This window comes from Typopeltis vanoorti, chromosome 10, assembly GCF_054136105.1.
Source record: "Typopeltis vanoorti isolate ZY-2024b chromosome 10, IOZ_Tvanoo_1.0, whole genome shotgun sequence".
Taxonomy (NCBI): domain Eukaryota; kingdom Metazoa; phylum Arthropoda; class Arachnida; order Uropygi; family Thelyphonidae; genus Typopeltis; species Typopeltis vanoorti.
In genome coordinates, this window is record NC_143558.1 from 23,457,200 (window position 1) to 23,481,057 (window position 23,858).

At 36.9% G+C, this 23,858-nt stretch overlaps 1 pseudogene across 1 annotated transcript in view; it reads right to left on the reverse strand.

The window, feature by feature from the left end:
* The window catches only part of LOC150102229 (muscarinic acetylcholine receptor DM1 pseudogene), a 217,027-nt pseudogene that overhangs the window by 2,512 nt on the left and 190,657 nt on the right, over positions 1-23,858 (reverse strand). The window lies entirely within an intron of this gene.

Consider the following 23,858-nt stretch of genomic DNA (forward strand, 5'->3'; position numbering starts at 1 on the left):
TTAGTAGGCTTTGTTGTCATATTCATAGAAAAAACTATAAAAATATCTACATTGTTCACTATACTTCCAACAATTGGAAGGGGGGAAAAGATGTGGGTAATGTTAATATTACTGTGAGCATAATAGTCTTAAACAGAATATACGATCTTGAGCAATATGCACAAGATTTATATACACAAAGCAAATATCAAAATAGTATACTATATCACATGTGACTCAGAATAGCATTAATTTTAAGGTTAGTTGAATTAATTATCACAACTAAATTCTATTTTAGAACTTGGTATTTAATATCTAACTATAAAATCATTTCGTTAATAGATAAATAGTTTAAATTTTCTTTAAAAGTTTTGAAATATTGTCAAATCAAGTTATTTGACACGCTGAATTTGACAGCAAATTCCAAAGCTACTTTCAGTCTATTACGCCCAAGCTATTGATAATGATAACACAAGATTTGATGTTTTGCGATTTTTAATTGTTCTAATTCATCCGAAAATCGGCTCTAATATGATCTGGATTAAAGATAAGTACATCGTTTTAATTAGAAAGCCGTATGGCCAAATTATTGTGTGGATTTAGGTAAGAATTAAGCAAAGAAAGAAATGCATTGAAGAGAGTTTCTTGATGAACTTCCCAAAGTCCGTTTCGCTAAACGGGTGGTAATTAGAAAGGGTCTTTCAGATGACAGGCTTAACGACAGACATCAGGCGATGGTATGCATGAAAGATGAAGAGATAAATGGAAAGAATGAGAAACTGGAGGCTTTCACTAATTGCTACATATAATGATGGAAAAAGTCTTCCTTTTCGAGCATGCAACTACTACTTAGGGGGGGGGGGTCTGTGTGGATTGCGTTCCTAGTTACAACTTTAATCTCATTCGTAACTGAAGTTTATAAGAAGGAAATGAGAGAGAGAAAGAGAGAGAATCATTTTCTTCTTGCTGTTTTCAACTATCAGTTCTTTATCGGAAAATCGATTTTTCCTTTGAAAAGAGTTCATTGCTAGTCGAGGGGGGGGGAGAATAAAATCGTTTCCGTTCTGCCTTGCAGAGAGAGAGAGAGAGAGAGAGAGAGAAAGAGTGAAAGAAAAAATAAAGCAAGAGAAAGAAAGAAAAAAGCGAAAAGAGCGATCAAAGAAACAGGTGCCCGTGTGTGAGAGAGAGAGAGAGAGAGAGAGAGAGAAGATATAAAGATGAATGACAGAAAGAAAGTACAATAAAGATAAATAAAATAAATAGAAAAGATACAAAGATAGTAGAATTTGGATCTCATTCGATCCAAATGAGACTCGTTATCCTAATTTTAGAGACCCAAGGGAATCTTGCCTTATCTGACATCTTTTTCTTTGACAGTTTTAAGAAATTGTTACCATTTACGTGTAAAGAAATGAAACAGGCCGCCCTAAGTGAATTTCCAAAGAAAAAGCAAAAACAAAATCCCCTCCAGATTCAAAAGACTTCAAAGAAAACCATAAAAGGTGCTTTTATAATAATGGACCTCGCTGGTATTTTAAATCGAGTTGTACACTACTTTCTAATTAGTATGCGAGTTCATACCGATGCATTTGTTTCACTCAGTATTAAACTTCAATACGAAAACTAAAAAAAAAAAAAAATTAATTAAAATTACAGCTTTCTAAAGCATTTTTATTTAAAAAAAAACACTTATTTTTTTATACCATCCCATATCTAAAGATTAAAATCGTCAATCGAATCACGTGCTTAAAAAACTTTGTATGAAATTGACAAGCAACGTACAATGCTAGAAATGTACATCTGTGCGTGCCCGCGCGTGTGCTTTCCAGCGTAACAATCAGAGAAGCATGAAAATGGATTTGGTGAGCTGAAAGTGACTTCATTGTGTTACCAATAGCAACAATAGACGTCATGTTCATTTTGTTTTCAAAAAATGATGGTTAGTTAACAGAGAGGATTTTATTGTATCCTTTTCGAAGTAAACGCAGCGAATTTTAATTGCAATTTAAAAGCTTGTAAATAAATAAATTAAAAAAAAAATGACATAGCTTTTGACATGCGCGCTAGTACTTGTAGATTTTTGTATTAATAGACGAATGAGAGAAAGATAGATTAAATAATAAAAACGAAAATAAAATAAGAAATAAATAATAAAAACAAAGTAATAATTACATAATAACACAAACTAAATAAATCTTAAATAGAAACATGAAAAAATAGAGCAAAACTGAAAGATAAAATGAAATAATAAAATATAAAACTAAAATGTAAAATATAATATTAAAAATAATATTAAAATAACAACAATAATGAAACTAAAATAATAGATTGATAATAAGAAGAAAAGTTAAAAATCTTAAAGATTTAAAAAATAAAAAAATACAACATATAAACACTTAAAATAAAAATAAATAAATAAAGTATAAGTAAAAGACAATAAGTTTAGTTAAATGAGGGTTGATGAGATGCGGTGATTGATTCATTCAATCCAATACCCTTGGAGGGTAATGGATGGCAATGCTGTAGCCAATGAAGTTCTAACTGAGGCTCGGCTATTGCTGTTACCCTCCTGCCATGATCAGAGCTTTAATAGCGCAATAACATCTTATCCCTACACTGTCCTCTACAGATAACGGGGAAGATGAAAAGCATTCTTGCTTCGCCCCTTTAAGCCAGTCCTTATCCTTATAAGGACTATAAGTTAAATGAGTGGAGGGACGTCGCTGTCCACCCTTGGAGGGTAATGGATGGCAATGCTGTACCAATGAAGTTTAACTGAGATTCGGCTGTTGCTGTTACCCCTTTGGGCGATGAGATTCGAGAGTTTTTGAGTTCGCTCTCTTAAGGTTTTTGCCTTAAGGGAGCAAGTTGAGTCTCCGGGGAAAGTATTCTCCGGCACGGCCCGCTGAGGGGTTTTGTTGATGAATGATTTTCTTCGGTATATTGAGCGGTTCGGCTTGGTGGTGGCGTGTGGGTGGAAGGCCATCACTGAGCGGAGCCAACGCTGAGATGGACGGTCTTTCGCCTACGATTGAGTGGCCTAGGGATCGTCCGAATTTTTAGAGTTGGCTTTACTTACACATCGCCAATGAAGTTCTAACAGGTTCGGCGATTGCTGTTACCCTCCTGCCATGATCAGAGCTTTAATAGCTCAATAACACCTTATCCCTACACTGTCCTCTACAGATAACGGGGAAGATGAAAAGCATTCTTGCTTCGCCCCTTTAAGCCAGTCCTTATAAGGATAAATGAGGCATGGACGGAGAAATGAATTAATCGACCATGAGATGCGGTGATTAATACCCTTGGTGGGTAATGGATGGCAATGCTGTAGCCAATGAAGTTTAACTGAGGCTGGGCTGTTGCTATTACCCCCCCTCCCCCCGGGACGCAGAAATTCGAGAGTTTGAGTTCGCTCTCTTACGGTTTTTACTTTAAGGGAGCAATTTGAGTTTCCGGGGGCAAGTGTTTTCCGGCACGGCCCGGTGAGGGGCTTTGTTGGTGGATGCTTTTCTTCGGAATATGAGCGGTTCTGCTCGGTGGTGGGGGAGCCCATCACTGAGCGGAACCAACGCTGAGTGGTCTAGAGATCGTCCGAATTTTTAGAGTTTGCCTTTATTTAAACATCGATGATTAATACCCTTGGAGGGTAATGGATGGCAATGCTGTAGCCAATGAAGTTCTAACTGAGGCTCGGCTATTGCTGTTACCCTCCTGCCATGATCAGAGATTTAATAGCTCAATAACACCTTATCCCTACACTGTCCTCTACAGATAACGGGGAAGATGAAAAGCATCTTGCTTCGCCCCTTTAAGCCAGTCTTTATATAAGGATAATGAAGTATGATGGAGCTGAACCACATATCTCAGCCGTAATAGTGTTTTGTAAGGGGCACCTCTTTCTGGCGTTGTGTTTTAATCTGATTAGGTCCATGATTTCCTCAGAGATCCAACCGCTAGGATGAAAGTTTGTGGTTTTTGTAACTGATTTTGATTTGGATGATAAGTTTGTTTACGGCTATATCTATTTATTTTTTTATTTTTTTTGTGGATAATAGGTACTGGGCCGATGTGATCTCAAAGTATTCTGGAGAGCTTATCCCAAGATATAAAGGAGTGCGGAGGAGAGAACAATTGCTCTTGTGTACCGAGCTTAAACAGAATGGTGTTGTGATCAGAAGATAACTCGTTTAACATCTCCAGTTGATATTGGTATCTGATGTTTCTGAGAATGATGATGTCGAGTACATCTGAGCTTCCAGCTGGGCTGTGATGGGTGCGGATATAACAAGAGTTTCGCGTTGAGTAGTGATTTAGAATGCGACCTTTGTCATTGATTGTGGAGTTGAACCAAGCTGTATGCTTGGCATTAGTCACCAGCCATGATGATGCAGTCTGTGGAGCCGAGAGTGGAGTCCAAGTCAGATACCAGTAATGGAATGCTGGCTGGATTGTATACAGCATAGATTTTGACACTGCCAGCATTGTTTGTATGGACGTCGATGCCTGTTATCTGTAGGTTCTTGAATTGCGGATTGGTCAGGACGTTGTGGCTTAGATAGTTTTTAATGTATGTGGCTGTACCTCCTCCACTGGGTGAGTCTGTCTGTTTTGTACAGGATGGAGCTCCTAAATTTAAGGTTATTAGCTCGCCTGAGATGTGTTTCATTTACTAAGATTGTATCAGGATTGTATCTGTCAGTGAACTCTTGCAGTTCCAGGATTTTGCTGCTCAGTCCATTTGAGTTCCACGCAGTTATGATAATGGCGTTAGACTTATATTTCCATTTATTCATGATTGAGGGCTGTCAGAATTGAATGGATACCTTGCAGGAATTTCGTCGTGGAGGATGGCGTAGGATTTGTTTTATAGATAACCTAAAGGCTCCTGAAGCATGGTAGCTAATGAGAAAGTTAGTACTGATGTCAGGTTGGAACTTGTGAGTTCGTTGGAGTAAGTATCCTTGGCTCGTGCAGCCTAGGCGTATGTTTTGGTCCTGGTTTTAGGCTGTTTTCCTTCCTGAGTTGGCAACTTAGAGGTTGTTTGGACTGGATTGCATGGTTGCTCCGGAGTGTCACTGCTGGGCGGTTGGTGGCTTTTGTTAATCCGAGGTTCTTTGGACGTGCTACGCATCCTTTATAGTTGGTGGGATGGGGACTTCCGCAGTTTGCGTACTTAGCCGGCGTAGATCTTGGCTTGGAGCATGTGATGGTCTCGTGGCCTTCGCCGCATTTGAAGCACCTGAAGTTGGCCCGGCATAGTTTTTGGGCGTGCCCAAACCACTGACATCTGTGGCACTGTCCTGCTGACGCTCTCTTTCTTAGAGGTTCCGTAGTAATTCTGAGGCCACCAATAGTGGTCAGTTCATATATCTTCTTCTGAGTGTTATCGATCTCTACAAGTACTAAAGGTATTAGCGTTTTGTCAGACCTGAGCATCCTGCTCACTTTGATTGGTGTCAGGCTCTGGTTGCTTAGATCAGCGGAGATTTCTTCGGGGGTGATTCCTTCTGTGACACCGCGTATCACCGCCTTTAGGGTCTTTTCGCTTGGTAAAGCAAAGGTATGGTAGGGACGATTTTTGTTGTCCATTAGCCTTGTTATCAGCCTGTAGTCAGTGACAGTAGCTGGCTGGGTTTTGACTCCCTCATCTGAGTTTTTTTGCCCAGGAGTATGTCATGTGCTCCCTGAGGGCTGATCTGACAGGTCCATTTCTCCTTATCGCATAATATGACTGGTGGGGACCTTCTCCGAATTTTAGGGAGCGTCCTGTGTGGGTGAGTCCTCCTCAATAAGATCTTCTGTTGTTCTTCGCCGTTTGTGTGAATGCTCCCCTTTGTGAGTTGCTATGGTGGGAGGGGGGGTTAGATGGTTCAACAGTAATGAATTCCGCTTGAGATTCCTCCTATGAAAATCTGGACATCAATCTTATCTACAAGATTCACCGCCGAGTCAAGCAGGTCTTAAGACAACAAAAGGATAACTCAGAACCTATCACACCCACTTCTCCAACAGAAGTTACAAATATCCTAGACCGTCTAAACAACAACAAGGTCCCAGGTCCAGATGGAATCACAAACAGAATAATCAAACTACTTCCCAGAAAAGCCATTGCGCATCTACGCAACATAATCAATGCCATCCTCAGATTCAAACATTTTCCCATAACTTGGAAGATGGCGGACATCACGCCAATAAAAAATATTGGAAAGAACTCCCAACTCCCCGAAAGCTACAGACCTATCAGTCTTCTATCCAGTCTTGGAAAGGTTGCGGAAAAAGTCATTCTTACAAGGTTTCAATCAGCAACGGATAAATTGAGTATTATTCCAAATGAGCCGTTCGGATTCAGAAAAAAACATATCACTGTACAACAAATACACCGACTAGTCGAATATATCACATGAGGTTTCATCTGGAATTTCTAGACAGCTGCGGTCTTTATAGATGCTGAGAAGGCTTTTGATAAGGTGTGGCATCAGGGACTTCTTTACAAACTCATCAAATTCAATATATCAATTAATCTAATAAAAATAATTGACACATACCTCAAAGAGAGATACATGCAGGTGAAAATAAATGAAACTGTATCAATCAGACGCAAGAACCTATCAGGTGTGCCGCAGGGCTCACTTTAGTCCCCCTGCTATTTTCTATCTACACAGCTGATATCCCTCAAAACCCAAGTTCAACAATCACTGCATTATATGCAGATGACACCGCTCTACTAGCAAGATCACTCACCCCCGAATGGCAATCAATAGACTCCATAGCAGTATTCATACACTGGAGAAGTGGCTGATGGACTGGAGGATCCAAGCAAACCCCAGAAGAGTTCGGCCATACTGTTCTCCAAAAAGAAGGTCCAGACCAAGGAGGACATGCACCTGTTGGGAGTCAAGATTCCATGGCAGACTGAAGTCAAATATTCCCAATATTCCCTTCCAGGCTTAAAGCGATTAAAAGTGGAGAGTTATTGAGCTTAAAGCTCAATAACTCTCCACTCAAAGAACTTCCCTCTCAGACAAAGGAGAATATGAAAAGCATTTATGCTTCACCCATGAAACCGGTAACGCTCTAAGCTCTGCGAGTGAACTATGGTGTCAATAAAATAACAAGTAAAACATATTATGAATGCTAAATAGAATATCAAATAAAATAACATAAATCAAAATATTGTTAACATAATTAAAAAGTTACAATTAATTAATAAAATTACAAGGAAAGTAAAATAATACATTTATATTAAAAATAAACTTAAACAATTCTCAAAAATTAAAGAATAAATTAATATAATCAATATACACCAAGAAAAAAAATAAATGAGATTCAAATAAGAAAACAATAATATAATAAAAAAATGAATCCACTCATATCTTCAAAATAGATCAATGCAAGTAAAAATCAACGGTTCTACATCCTCTCAGCGCCACATCTTTGCTGGAGTGCCGCAGGGATCTCTACTGGCTCCATTGCTGTTCTCTGTATACATGTCAGACATCCCACACAATCCGATGACTTCCATTTTGGCCTTATATGCGGACGATACGGCAATACTGACCAGATCTCTCAGACCCCACTTCGTTACCAGAAAGCTTCAAGAAAACATTCTAAAGCTGGAGGGTTGGTTCTCTAAATGGAGATTGGAAGTCAACCCCCAGAAAAGCTCAGCCGTTCTTTTCTCAAAAAGGCCAATGTCTCCTGTAGGAGATTTGTTACTATTCAATATTAAAATTCCCTGGCAGTCAGAAACAAATTACCTGGGTGTAATTCTCGACAAAAAGCTATCTTTCAATCAACACATCAAGTCTGCATGCACAAAGGCATCTAAAGCCATAGCACAGATCTATCCGCTAATTAATAGAAATAGCAAGCTCAGCAACAGAATCAAATTGCAGCTATACCAGTTGACGATTCGTCCTATAATCACCTATGCCTCTCCGGCCTGGAGCCACACCTCTAATGCTAACATCATCAAAATACAGCGAGTGCAGAACAAGTGCCTGAGAATGATTTTGAATGCCCCGTAGTATGTTAGAAACACTCAACTCCACAGAGACACAAACATTCCCTATATCTTCTCTTTTCTACGATCCTTAGCCACCAAGTTTTTCCTAAAGACGTCCACACATCCCAACGATTTGGTTCAACAAGCTACAGCATACGATCCAACGGACATATTCAAATACAGAAGACCAAAAGCTATATTGGCCTCCTTTAGTGATGCATAATCTCCATGCCCAATCAGGGCGAGCATTCTGCTCATAAATTTTACCTTCACTGCAACCACAACAGATAGCGGGGAATATGAAAAGCATCTTGCTTCACCCCTAAAGACATAAATGTCAATTGTCAATTGTCAAATCAATGAATTTCAATGAGAAATAAAATTCGTTTATTTTTTAATAAACAATATAAATAAAATTAAATTTATTTAAATTGTAAATTTGCGCAGTTTTAAGGGCCTTCTACCAATAAACAGATTCATTCATATGTTAACAATTTAAATTCTTCTTACTACAGGCTATTTTGTTTTTTGATTTTAAAAATTCTGTTTGTGAGGAAAACATTCTTAATTTCACACAGAACTCCGAAGTAATGAGATCTTGAAGAAGAAACTCTTAATAAAGTTCAGAGTTCCTTGTGGTTTTTCTCTTTGCCCTTTAATCAAGGAGTTGTGTTATACTTAGCAAGAAAATCTACCAGACTCATTATAGTAAGGGAAAAAAACTGTGTAAGTAATGCTCGAGGCAGTTTTTTTTTTTCGACCAAACCTTTAACCAAACGATGTTATCTTAGGAATGTCATTTGGTGAATTAGTCCACAGCTTCCTTGTAAGAATTTCGGGCCATTTGAAATGGTAATGACCCCGTTGGATTAGCATGAAAATCTGCGCCTACAACTAATCGTATGCCAGAGGAAAAAAAAAAAAAACTCAGCAAATTCAGACTTAAATTCTCATAATACGAAATCCTATCAATCATAACATAAAAGAATTTAAAAAATTCCCACGTGATCAAACAATCCACGCAAAGCGATTGTTGGATACAAAATCTCATCAACAATGCAAAGTATTCAATACTACAAACAGAATATGAAAATTTCTTTATTCCAACTATTCCTTAGGTAACACCAAGGCGAACGATGGAAATGCGATGGGATACTTGGACCGTAACTTACGAATCGTGCGCGCGCGCGCGCGCGCGTACGTACGCACATGTTTCCTTTGAAATGGCATTTCAGAACATTTAAAAGCACTTGTAGATATCACGTTTCTACTGAACTGTATCCATCCATGGGAAAACTTTTCTCGGCGAATTCAAAGTGTCGGAGTCGTAGAAATCTTTCGGAGCCGCAAAGTCGCTTTCTCTCTCTCTCCCCACCCCCGTCCGTAACGATTTCAACGAAGGCAATGCGATATTTAAAATCGTTCTTCATTTTAAGCAACTTATGACAAGGATTACTGAAAGGACAATTCATTTGGACACAGTTATACAAATAAAATGAAAGATATACAGATATAATAAATTTGTTTTCATTTTCTTTGCTTATTGCTATTTTCCATGCAATTTTCCAAAAAAAAAATGTACGGTTAACTGTAGGTTGTTTATCTGTAAGTTCCACATAACGTTGCATTTTATTCTCCATTAAAACTATGCTTTAAAATAAATCATAAACACTGATTTGTATAATCCTATCACAATTTCTAAGTAACACAGTTTTTGACCACTAGATGGCATACTTGTAGAAGAAATATACACAACAAAGTTTTTGACCACTAGGTAGAATACCAAGGTGGTCTGAAAAGTTCTCGGCTAACAACGAAAAAAAAAAAAAACAATCAAAATTATTTTTATTTCTATTTTTCACCATAATCTCCCTTAAGACTAATACGTTTATTCCAGCGATGCTCCAGCGCCATTATCTCGTCCCTGTGGTTCTCAGTAAGATCTGCAAAATATCCTCTACAGCTGCAATCACCTCTTGATTCGAACAAAAATGCTGACCAGCGAGGAAGAGTTTTAGTTTTGGGAAGAGATAGAAGTCAGAGCGAGCCAAATCTGGAGAATAGGGTGAATGTTCCAACAATTCATAGTGCAGATCCCTTAATTTCCCCATTGTCAAAACACCTTTGTGGGCAGGTGCATTGTCTGATGAAAGATGATTTTTTTCTTCTGCAAACCGGGTCTTTTCCTACGAATTTTTTTCTAGTCTGGTTAAAAGATCTGAATAATATTCGCAGGTTATTGTTTTACCCTTTTCAAGATAATTAGTAAACAAATTGCCTTTAGCATCCCAACACACCAATGCCATGACCTTTCCTGCTGATGGAACCGACTTTGTCTTCTTTGGCGCTAAACAACCGGCTTCTGTCCACTGTTTTGACTTCCGTTTGGATTCTGGTGTGTAATGGTGAATCCAAGTCTCATCCATCGTAATAAATCGACGCACAAAATCAGTTTTATTCTTGTTAAAACGCTCCCAGCACTGTTCAGAGATTTTCATGCGAGTGCGTTTTTGATCTGCTGTGAGCAAGCGCGACACCCATCTTGGGCAAAGCGTTTTCATTTGCAATTCTTCATGCAAAATATATCCTACACGTTCTTTTGAAATGCCTATAGTCTCAGCAATTTCACTCACTTTGACTCGCCGGTCATCCACTACCATATCGTGCACTTGATCAATGTTTTCTTGTGTTGTTACACTTTTTTTGGACGTCCTTCACGTGGATCAACTTCAAGGCTGGTACGGCCACGTTTAATCCCGGCAGCCAATTTCTTAATTGTCTAAAACGACGAAGGAGAAGAGTGCCCACAAACGTTTATGAACTTCGAATGCATTTTTTCCTTTGGCGTTGAACCTTCTTTTACAAAGAATTTTTTAACAGCACGATACTCAATTTTATCCATTTCAAGGGATACACACAACACTTTGGCTTCAGACATCTGTATAAAACAAACTACTTGCAATTTCACATGGATGCTTATGACAGATGTACCAACTTAGAAAAAGAAATCGTGCCGATAGTGTTGCCATCTATGGTCGAGGCCGAGAATTTCAGACCACCCTCGTACTTGTAGAAAAAAATATACACCAAAAAGGTTTTGACCACTAGGTGGCATTCTTGCAGCTAAAGAAATTTGAGAGGACTATCGTATTGCTGTTCACTTATTAGATTTTAGCGTTTGTTCTACGAATGTTTAACATGCATGAGACAGAAAAAAAAAGAAAAGAAAATCAGATTTGATTTTCCTTGTCTGTCTTTTCTACGCTAGTTCTATGACGTCATCTAGTGGTTTAGATAAACAACGTTTAGAGTGAAGCCTAGTCGATCAATATATCAAACCCAAGTCCCCTTTTACAGACTTTAACTTACAAACTCGTATCATTACGTATGTTTGGGTGAGTACTAAGCATATCGACATTTATTACGGAAAATCAACCACATAAAAGAAAGAAAAATACATCTAATGATAAAAGGTTGCCATCATCACATTAAATAAAAAGATATAAATGTCTTTCGAATGAATGTGGACAAATATCGTATTTATTCTTGAGTCACTAGAGCTTTCAAAAAGTGCAAAAAGACACTCCAAACTTAACTGCTTCTAGAACAATACCGAAAGTGCAGAAAAAAATTTAAAAAAATGTATAAAATGCAGCGTTGCAAGAAAACCCACTCTGGAAATGGCTGATCGAAAACTAGATTTTTTTTTATTTATTTTTTAGTGAAGTAGGGAGCGGAAAGGCAGTGTGTCTATCTAGAAATATATTTAAATAAATAAGCAAGCATTAGAGTAAATATACCGGCTGGGTATTGAACATTTACTTGCCAAGAAGTGTTTTTCAAGGAAATTGCCGTGCATGACATATTTAGATCGAAGTACGCAATACTAAATTACTTTTGCCCATCTGTTTAAATGAGCACTTTAGGTGAGAGATAAGCAAGCACACATAAAACAGGAAATATACTCGCATGGCGTAATATGTATGTTATAAGAATTTGTTTTTAGCTTTTTATGGCTATTTTAGAAAAAAATAGTAATGTCAGTATTAGCTTACTGATAGTTAAATCAGTTTTATCCTACGTTTGATTACTTTATTTTGCTCCAAATGATTTTTTTTTTTTAAATGCCCAACTCATACGATTACAACATCTAAACTGGAAACAATAATGAAACAAACAAAAAAAGAGCAAGAAATATGCAACAATGAAATTGAAAAGAGCAAGTAATACGCAACAATGAAATTGAAAAGAGCAAGAAATACGCAACGATAATGACGAAATCAGGTTCTAATTAACCTGATAGTCAATTACATATTGATTATATCCATACCACGTGTTTCTTTCATTTTTATTTTATTTATCGTTTGGTTTCTTAAACTCTTTTTAATTTGAAACATTGTGAAGTATGACATCCAATCAAATGGTAGATTATTATTATCTATTATTATCTATTATTATTATTATTATTATTATTATTATTATTATTATTATTATTATTATTATTATTATTATTATTATTATATACCATTAATAATAATAATAATAATAATGGTAGATGTTTCAAGCAAAGGTGGGGAAAAAACTGAAAACACACTCCAGGCTACTATTAACGCAGGCGTAAAATTTTAGAAATAAAAATATTAAAACGTAAAAAAAATTAAAATTAAATAATCAAATTAAATTGCTGATTTCAATTTAAACTTTAAATGTGGAAAAATATTCTAATGCTTTCACTGATGTGCATGTTTTTGAAGTATGTCACGTGATAGTAATCATTGTAAATAAGTTACGAGTAGCTTATACGCTCTACAACAAACAGACTATCATTTCGAATCCTGCTTTAGGTGTGGATATTTGTGAATGCCTTTAGCCGGAAAATGAGTATTATTTACATTTACATATATAAATATTAATATTAAATATGAACACACACACACACACACACACACACACACACACACACACACACACACACACACACACACATATTGCGCAGAAAAGTTCTCGGCCTTGACCATAGATGGCAACACTTTCGGTAAGATTTCTTTTTCTAAGTTGATACATCTGTCACAAGCATCCATGTGAAATTGCAAGTCATTCTATCAAGTAGTTTGTTTTATATACAGCTGTCTAGAGCAAAAGTGTTGTGTGTACCCCTTGAAATGGATAAAATTGAGTATCGTGCGTTTATAAAATTCTTTGTAAAAGAAGGTTTAACGCCAAAAGAAATTCATTCGAAGTTCATAAAAGTATATGGGCATTCTTCTCCTTCGTTTTCGACAATTAAGAAATGGGCTGCCGAGTTTAAACGTAGCCGTACCAGCCTTGAAGACGATCCACGTGAAGGACTTCCAAAAAGTGTAACAACACCAGAAATCATTGATCAGGTGTACGATATGGTATTGGATGACCGACGAGTCAAAGTGTGTGAAATTGCCGAGACTATAGGGATTTCGAAAGAACGTGTAGGATATATTTTGCATGAAGAATTGCAAATGAAAAAGCTTTGCGCAAGATGGGTACCACACTTGCTCACAGCAGATCCAAAAACTCACTCGCATGAAAATCTCTGAACAGTGCTTGGAGCACTTTAACAAGAATAAAACTGATTTTGTGCATCGATTTATTACTATGGATGAGACTTGGATTCACCATTACACACCAGAATCCAAACAGAGACTTGGATTCACCATTACACACCAGAATCCAAACAGAGACTTGGATTCACCATTACACACCAGAATCCAAACAGCAGTCAAAACAGTGGACAGAAGTTGGTTGTTCAGCGCCAAAAAAGACAAAGTCAGTTTCAACATTAGGAAAGGTCATGGCATCGGTGTTTTGGAATGCTGAAAGCGTTTTGTTTATTACTTATCTTGAAAAGGGTAAATCAATAACCTGGGAATATTATTCCAATCTTTTAACCAAACTAGACGAAACAATTCATGAGAAAAGACCCGGTTTTCAGAAGAAGAAAAGTCATCTTTCATCAGGACAATGCACTTGCCCACAAACCTGTTTTGGCAAGGGGAAAATTAAGGGATCTGCACTATGAATTGTTGGAACATCCACCCTACTCCCCAGATTTGGCTCCCTCTGACTTCTACCTCTTTCCAAAACCAAAACTCTTCCTCGCTGGTCAGCGTTTTTGTTCGAATCAAGAAGTGATTGCAGCTGTAGAGGGGTATTGCAGATCTTACTGAGAGCCACTACAGGGACGGGATAATGGCGCTGGAGTATCGCTGGAATAATAAAAAAATGATTTTTGTATTAGTGAAAAAAATGAAAATAATTTTGAAATTATAAATTAGGTTTTTCATTGTTAGGCCGAGAACTTTGAGACCATCCTCGTATATGCAAGTTTTAATTCCACAAATCAGCAAATTGACCAGAACTCACACTACTTTAGACAATATATATGGCGTAGGGACTAGGAGATTGTGGCAGTTGCCTGCTTCACACTCCCCTGCACAGATGTCAATTAAAATCAGATAGACTTGGACGGGATATCGGTGTTTGGCTAAGAGTTATCACTGGCTACCTTCAGTTTCGAAAAGATACTTAAATACATGCCTTGCCTACTACACTTGAGAAATAGAAGTCGTTAGAAGATTTATTATTTATTTACAATTAATTTTCAAAAATTAAAAAATCCTTAATTCACAGATGGTACTAATATAATATAGGTTTACACACTTTTGTGGATGAGAGTCACAAAAAAAAAAGAAAATTGAAAAAAAAATTGATACTTGGAGCATTAAATTAATACCAATAAGTTTACTTTTTATTATTTTATTCTATTTATATATCCTCTAATGTATTTTATTCCTTAAAGGGCAGTATGCAAATCTGTTTTAGCACTCTGTAATTTTTGAAGACTGAGGAAGTATTTCAGTCTTTACTGCTAGCCAATCGCTGATAGCTGGCCCAAAAGTATCACTAATTTCATTTATCATTTATTTATTTATTTATTTTAATAATCATCACTAATTAATTATCAATAAACGGCATCTGGTGAAGAATGCAGACAAGTGCCGCCATCTCGTAGTCTTTAACCCTAACACAGTATTCTGATTTGTCTGAAATAGAGGAGGTTCTACGGTCAATTTTCTTCCGTATACCGGATGTAAAACTCGAATTTCTGTCAGAAAAAACCGCTTTCCTGTGCCAGAGATTGACTAACTCGGGAACCGATCGAAAAAAAAGGGATTAAAAATAGTTCTGTAGGTCAGCGAGTAGAATCGAACTGAGAAAGGCTTTCTTCTGGAGGCCTATGGATGCAACCATTCCCAAGGACTATTGCAAGCCTTATATATATTTATCCACGATATTTTTTTAAAAAAATAATTTATTATTTTTATTTTTGGGAGATAAACATTAATAGAACAGTCGGCAAGAGGAATTTCTACTTATTTTCAATTTTTTCAGTCGCTTCTAACAGATAACCTAATCCCGACTATCTTAAAAGGCCACATTTTCAGACTATTCACCATCCGGGTAATGAATGCACAATTTAGTTATCGGTAACTTGCTTTTCCTGATGTAAAACAAGATGAGTAAAATCTGTTGTGGCGAAATGCACGTGCAACAAGCCCGGTTTCTTACCCACCTCCGCACGCATTTATTTAAATATTCGAAAGTTTGCTAGAGAATGCAATATGTACCAGACTCCGGTTTTTCCCCAAGGAGTTCACATGGAAGATGCAAACCTAATTACTTGACTGGTATTAGATGTTGGCTGGTTGAATAAATTAAATCTGTATCTTTGGATAATAAACTTAAGCAAACATCGTATCGTAGACTGTGTTTGCTTTAAATTTGCTTTTATCCTTTTCTCTCAATGACTGATACGATAAAAATAAAAATAAAAAAAGAAAGTTGTCTTATATGATCTCTAAGAGTCAATTTAAAAGAGGCAGACCCCAAGATAATTTTATTCCAGACTCTTCCATTTCTTTTCTTTTTTTTTTCTTTCTTTTTTTTTTTTTAAGGCTATACGAGTTTGAATTCTTAAGTCAGCAATAAAAAGAAAACTAAAGTGAAAACCAATATGAACGAGCGAAAGCAATATTAAAAAATATATTTAACATATGCAATATTATTTGTATTTTGTCTATTCGGTTATTGAAAATTTCTGTTATTGAATAATATTATACGTATAAAAAATAAATTAAAATATAATTTTATTTGAAATTAATTGAATAAAAATTTGAAAATTTTCATTATTTGAAAGTATATTTATAATAAGTCAATACACTTTTTTATTATTTGTATACAAAGATATATATAATTATTCATGAAATTTAAAATTTAATCATCTTATATTTGATGATATCTAGTGTCTAGTGTATTACAAATCATTTTAGGTGCTGTTGATATAAAAATAAAAAACAAACTTATCCGATTTCTTTGACAAACAGGACACCATAGTGTTGAGTCAGAGCGCGCTGTTATGACGATGCAATCACCCGAGGGCTCTGACGATTACATGAACATGTTATCTCCCTATGGATCGAGACACATTTAGGAGATTGTATTTTCTTCTCTCTGGGCACCATTAGTAACAGCTGTGGCAGGCGTTTAAAGCGAGCGCGCGCGCAGCAAACGTATACACCTCCAAATGTTCCCCTCCCCACCTAGTTTTGATCATCATTGAGGAAAAGATGGTGGTGGGGGAGGGGGAGGAATCGTTGTGTTTCTCTTTTAAACGTTATATTTCATTAGGGTTAATGAAGTACCAACACGCGCTGAAGTAAAAATGCCGATGTAACTGGTTGTCATGGTAACGCAACAGTAAGATGGTTTACTTAATAGAAAAGGAAGAATAAAATATTTTTGCTTATTAGAGAAATGCGAAAATGAATCGACGTCGTTTTATTTGATGAAAATGGCCAGTTTCATAGAAACACAGAAATTTAAGTAAAATGTTCAAATAGAAAAAAAAAAATAGTTGTCATAGAAACGAGTCCATGGATATTTAAATATTCTTGGATGCTTAATATCTGACATTTATAATTTGTTTTCGAAATTGACATCTGGTAATATTTAACAAGTGGAAACAAGACGAAATATACAAAGAATCGGTTGTCATGACAACAAAAAACTGAATACAGGAATGGTTACGTAAAAAATAAACTAGGTGTCACTGTAATGGAAACATAAAATGAATATGAAATTTAATATTTTACTGCATTAACTTGTCAAGAAAAATATATCCGGTTGTCATGTGAACAATTAGTTCGACAATTAAAAATAATAACAAAAATTGTGATTTGTGACTCATTAATGAGTCAGATTAAACGTACTAAAAGGAATTCTTGAGACAATTAAAAAAAATTGTTAAAGCAAATGAATTCACAAAAATATTTCCCCAGAAAAAAGGACTTGTTGAGAATGTGTAATTTTCAGGGTAATAGCGAGTCTAAGATATTTAACTAATTCAAATGGTTGGTTGCTATAAAAACAAATTTGAATATAAAATATTATAGTATACATTAAAATAATATTAAAAATATTAATTTAGGTGAAATTATTCTGATAAGCATAAACGTATTTAAGTAATTGAAATTCATTTTATGGTACGCCATAAAAATAAATAAATAAGTAAAATATAAATAATAACAAATTGAAATCACCAAGATTGTCAGAATTGACAAATGTACTGTGGGTTGTGTGTATGCCTAAAAAATTCTCATTCTTATGGTAATCCAAAAATGGTGATGGGTTTCATAAAAAAAAAGGATTTATTTATTGCCTTGTCATGATGGAGCTAATGACTATAAGAATATTTTTCGAATAAAAATAAAAATGTAGGTAACCAAAATCAATTAAATTAAATTATTAAAAATACTTGTTATGGATGTATCCCTAAAAATAAAAATTAAAAGGAAATCGAAATGGTTGTCATAGCAACAAAATGTGAGTCCAAAATATTTAAATTAAAACCAATTACTATGAAATGAGAATTAGAACGTTTAATGAATTCAAATAGCCAACATAGGAACAAAAAAAAAATAAAAATAAACAAAAATAGTACAATAATGATTAGTTGTCATGGTTCAAGAATTTTTTTACTAATCGAAACATGTTGCTATGTTAACGTCAAAAATAAAATAATAAATAATACGTATCCATTGTGCATGCACCTACGACTATCTGGCCAATTAAATCAGCCAGTTGTAGTATGGTCATATACTAAAGATTATTTAAATTTAATTGTAAAAAAAATCACAGAAAAACAAAATAACTATTAATTTTGTGTCAGACTCATCCAAATAAGTACTTTGGGGATAAATGAACAAGACGGAGAAATTTCAGAGGTCATTCCTGTTGCAGTAACAAGTACTTTGATTTGTTGGGATCTCCTTCACCTAACCTTGCAGGCTCTTTACAAACGCCTGACATGCTGACATCAGCCTTCATCCCTCGCCATCTACAGTATGTCATTCAGACTGCTGGCAACGATCCATTCTCTAAATGTAATTTGGCGAGCAACATGTACAAAGCAAGACCATTAACTGATTTTTTTTTATTTATTTTCTAACAGGGTCGGAATCATAACTTTCACTCTGATAGAATTCACAGTTTCGAAACGAAGATGGTGGATGGCAATGTAAATAATACTCTTACCGTCCGCAATCAGGGGAAACGAGAGAGATAAGGGGGGGGATAGAAGCAGACTGTTGCAAGTCGGATGACTGCAAAGAAGCTTCATCAGCAGTTTAGGATGTTGGACTGGCTCCTTTACGATGAAATATGAGATCACTTTAATGATCATAGCTTTCAGACGAGCAACAGGATGTATCAAAAATAGAAAATATCTATTGATTGAGATGGACTCTACTTAATTTCGACGTAGCAGAGAGAGAGAAAAAAAAAGCACTTTGACCGCTGGCGTCATTGAGTTTCTTGTCGAAAAACATTTGTGTCTGAAATGTTTGTTGAATTTCTTACAATTCTCTCAAATCAAGACAAGATGGGTTTTCCTTATATAGTTGTGTGTTAACAATACTGAATTTATTTATTATTAGAAATGAGCTAAGATATTTCGAGGGAGATGAAGTGACTGTTATCAAAATCAAAATAAATTTAAAATAAATATGCGAATAAAATATGGAATCTTATTAAGGCATCATTTTATGCAGCTTCTGTTACAGATTCTGCTTTTATATTATTGCATTTTTTTTACTTCAACCTTCACTGCCATTTAATGTGGCCTTTGTTACCGTCTTCTTAAAGTTCTTAAAAGAACTGGGAGATGGACTGAGTCCTTGACTCTTTATCCCGTCATCTAAATGAAGAAAATCTGTGTGGATGGAGTGTTATTGAGCTAAAAACTCTAGTCATGGCTGGGTAACGGCAACAGCCGAGCCTCAGTTAAAACTTCATTGGCTACAGCATTGCCATTTGTTACCCTGGAAGTCCTAAAAAAACTTTCATATCTTCTCTCTTTGTTACAGTCTTATAGTCCTTATAAGGACTGGCTTAAAAGGACGAAGCAAGAATGCTTTTCATCTTCTCTGTCATCTGTAGAGGACAGTGTAGGGATAAGGTGTTATTAAGCTATTAAAGCTCTGATCATGGCAGGAGGTAACGGCAATAGCCGAGCCTCAGTTAAACTTCATTGGTACAGCATTGCCATCCATTATCCTCCAAGGGTAATCACCGCATCTCACGGTCGATCCCCTTGTTACAGTCTACCATTACCATTAACATTACTGACAGGATGGGTGAAGCACTAGTGTTTTCATATTCCCCTTTATCTATAATGAGAGTTGTTTGGGAATGGGAGGTTTGGGAGCAGTTAAGCTCGCCCTTTAGGGCAGTTGTGTTAGCTATGATCAGTCGAGAGAAAAATAATCTTCGGTCTTTTGTGTTTGTAGTAATCAGTCTCATTGTAATTGACAGCTTGTACGATTAGTGGGTTTGAATGTGAACTTGACTTCACGAAGAATTTTTCTGCAAGATCACGAAGAAGGGAGGAGATGTATGGAATGCCGGTTTCTCGGTGAATCTGTGAATTTCTGATGAACCACGGTGCATTCAGGATCATCCTAAGGCATTTGTTTTGGATTCTCTGTAATTTCGAAATGTTTGATCTTGAAGTGTGACTCCATGCTGGTGAGGCGTAGGTGATGACTGGACGTATTACCACCCGGTAAAGAAGCAATTTATTATGCAGGTTCAATTTGCTCTTGCGGTTGATCAATGGGTAGAGCTGTGCTGTTACTTTGGGAGATCTGGAATCAATGAGTTTGATGTGCTTGTTAGAAAGGAGTTTCTTATCCATTAATACCACAAGATATTTGGTATCTGATTGCCATGGGATTTTATAAGCAGAGAGCAGGATGTCTTCTTTGTTGCAGACCTTTCTTCTTGAAAACAACGTGGCTGAGCTTTTGAGGGGGTTCACTTGAATCCTCCAGTTGGTGAACCAGTTTGCCAGCTCATTGATACTTCCTTGGGGTCTAGTGATTGCTAGGCGAGGGCTGAGCGATCTAGCTAGAATAGCGGTGTCGTCGGCATAAAGGGCTGTAGTAGTTGTTCTTGGATTGAGAGGAATATCTGCTATGTAAGTTGTGAAAAGTATTGGGACCAGAAGAGAACCTTGAGGTACTCCCGCCAGAATTTTCCGCCTTGATGACACAATTCCGTTGAGTTTTACTTGCATGTATCTTTCATTGATATATGAATATATGAGTTTCACTTGTTTAATTGGGATATTGTTTTCAAATAGTTTGAAGATAAGGCCTTGATGCCAGACCTTATCAAAGTCCTTGGCAACATCCAAAAATACAGCAGCAGTGTGAAGGTGCCAGTTAAAACCATGAGTGATATGTTCTGTTAGTCAGTGAATTTGCTGCACTGTGCTGTGAGCTTTGAGAAACCCAAATTGCTCATTTGGGATTATTTTCTGTTTCTCCACTGCTGATTGTAATCTTGATTGGATGACCTTTTCTATTACTTTGCCAAGACAGGAAAGAAGACTGATGGGCCTGTAGCTTTGGGGAAGTTGTGGGTTATTGCCAGGCTTTTTTAGAGGTATAATGTCCGCGATTTTCCAATCTGTGGGAAAGTAGTGGAATCTTAAAATGGAATTGGTAATGCTTTCCGTGGGAGTAGCTTTATTATTCTATTGGTAATGCCGTCAGGGCCGGGGGCCTTTTTTATTTTTCAGATGGGAAATAATATTTATTATTTCTGTTGGAGATGTGGTGGTGATGGTTTCTGAATAATCCTTAGGTTGTCTTAGTGCATTTCTAACTTTACGATAAACTTTGTAAATAAGATTGATATTTAAGTTTATGTAAGATGGGCTGCATTGATTTTCCAGATTGTCAATTAGGGCTTCTACTTTTTCTTCATCTGAGTGTGCAATTCCAAGATTGGTCTTCAAAGGAGGAAGTGGTTGTCTTTTGGTACGAAGAGATTTTACAAACTTCCACATGGAGTTATCTTCTGGGTTGATTTCCCTAAGTTTGGATTCCCATTTGGAATTCCTGTGCATCTGGAGGGCTTCTCGAACCTGTCTGTTCAAGGTGTTTAAGGTTGATTTGTCCTGCGGGGCTCTGGTGTTGTGATGTCACTTTCTGGCTTTATTTGTGGCCCTAATCAAGTCCATTATCACTTCTGGGATCCAGTTGGGAGCGTGGAAGACAGTGGTTTGAGTGACTGATGCTATTGCTGTGTTCATTTGCCTAGTTAAATTGCTTACAGCATGGTCTATTTCTTCTTTTTTACGAATGACAGGGGGTGGACCGATGTGGACTGGGAGAACCTCAGAGCTTGTCCCATGGTAAGAAAGAATTATGGGGAGAGAGCTGCTCTTGAAGTCCTAACCTGAGCAGGGGATTATGATCTGAGTTAAGCTCTTCTACTGTCTCCAGCTGGTATTGATATTTGATGTTTCTGAGGATAACTATGTCTAATACATTAGAACTTTCTGATGGGCTGTAGTGGGTGGGCTCAGTGGGTCCAGCTACTATTGATGAGTTGAGTAACATGTAGTTGGTACGGCCTTTGCAGTTGATTGACGAACTGAACCAGGCCGTATGTTTGGAGTTTAGGTTTCCTGCTATAATTATGGAATCCGTGGAGCTGAGGATGGAGTCTAAGTCTGCTGTCAATAGTGGGATGCTGGGAGGATTGTACGCTGCGTACATTTTGAGTTTGCCTGCGTTATTAGTGTGCACCTCCAAATCTGTCACCTCAAGGTTAAGAGTTTGGGGGTTGGTCAGCGAGTTGTGGCTTAAATAATATTTGATAAAAATAGCTATACCGCCTCCACTTGAGTTAAGTCTGTCTGTCCTATATAAAATATAACCTCTTAGTTTTGGGTTGTTTGATGGTCTGAGATGGGATTCAGTGATCAAGATTATGTCTGGATTGAATCTTTTTGCGAATTCTTGGAGCTCGAGAATTTTATTTGTTAAGCCATTGGCATTCCATGCTGTTATCATGAGAGAATTTGGTTTAAATTTTTTACACATTATAGAGAGCTGTTAATATGGATTGGGTTTCTAGATAGAATCTCTTTCTGGAAGATGTTGAGGTGCTTGCTTTGCTGAATTCATGCAGCATTGTTGCAAGTGACGAGGTTAAAGCTGATGTGAGATTTGAGCTTGTTCGCTCTAGTGATGAAGGAGTCTGGGTTCTTACCTCTTCCGCATATGATTTGGACATGGATGAAGGTCGAGTGCCTTCCTGTGTTGCCTAATGTGAGGTATTATGATCTGGAGGGCGATCTGTTTCGTTGTTTGTGTCATTGCTTGGAGGAGCGTGGTTAGTTCTTGTTGATCCACGGTTTTTTGGATGGAAAAGGCATCCCTTGCAATTAAAGGGATGTGGTCCTTTACAATTGGTACAACAGGCAGGTGTGGATCTGGGCTTGGTGCAGGAGATAGTTTGGTGACCCTCTCCGCATTTTTCGCATCTGTAGGCAGCTCTGCACAGTTTTTGGGCATGCCCGAACCTCTGGCATCTGTGGCACTGCCCTGCCGATGCCTTCTTCCTTAGAGGTTCGGTTGTAATTTTGAGCTTACAAATGTCGGTAACTTCATAAATTCTTTTTTGTGTGTTGGAGATTTCGACCAACACCAGTGCCATTGGTGTTTTATCTGACCTCAACATTCTACTGACTTTGATTGGAGTCAATCCTTGAATGATGAGGTCAGCTGTGATCTCATCAGTTGTGATGCCCTCAGCCACTCCTCTTAGAACTACTTTTAAGTTCTCGCTTGCTAGCACAAAGGTGTGGAAGGGCAATTTAGAGTTGTCCAGCATTTTCGTCATCATGCGGTAATCTGTGGCAGTGGTAGGGTGAATCTTTACACCCTCTTTAGTATTTCTTGCGCAGGAGAAAGTGATATTTTGTTCTCCTATGGATCTTGAGACTGAAGTCCATTTATCTTTATCCTGAAGGATAACTGGAGGGATCTTTTCTTTTCTATCTTGGGTGATTTGATTTTGTTGAGTTGTTACATCATCTTCCATTCCACTTTCCGATGTTCTGCGTCTTTTATTAGATTGTTCTTCCCGTGAACAATCGAACTGTCGGGAGTCTTTGTAGGTGGAACAGGCGTAATGTTCTCTTCGATGTCCAAATCATCATCTTCAGTGTCATTTACTTGAGTGAAGAGATTCAAGCAACCAGCATAATCCGTTTCAAATTTCTTTAGGATGAATTTGAGAATGTCAAGTGACTTATCTTTGTTTAACTGTTGAATGGCGTCCTTGATATCTTTTACATTCTCCATCCTTGTGTGCAATGAGGGATAAAATATTTATAATGGGTAAGAGAACGGGCTAGGGCCGGAAAATTGCATCAAAAGTCTTACCTTGTATACCGCTATCAAAGAAGATTCCCAAAATC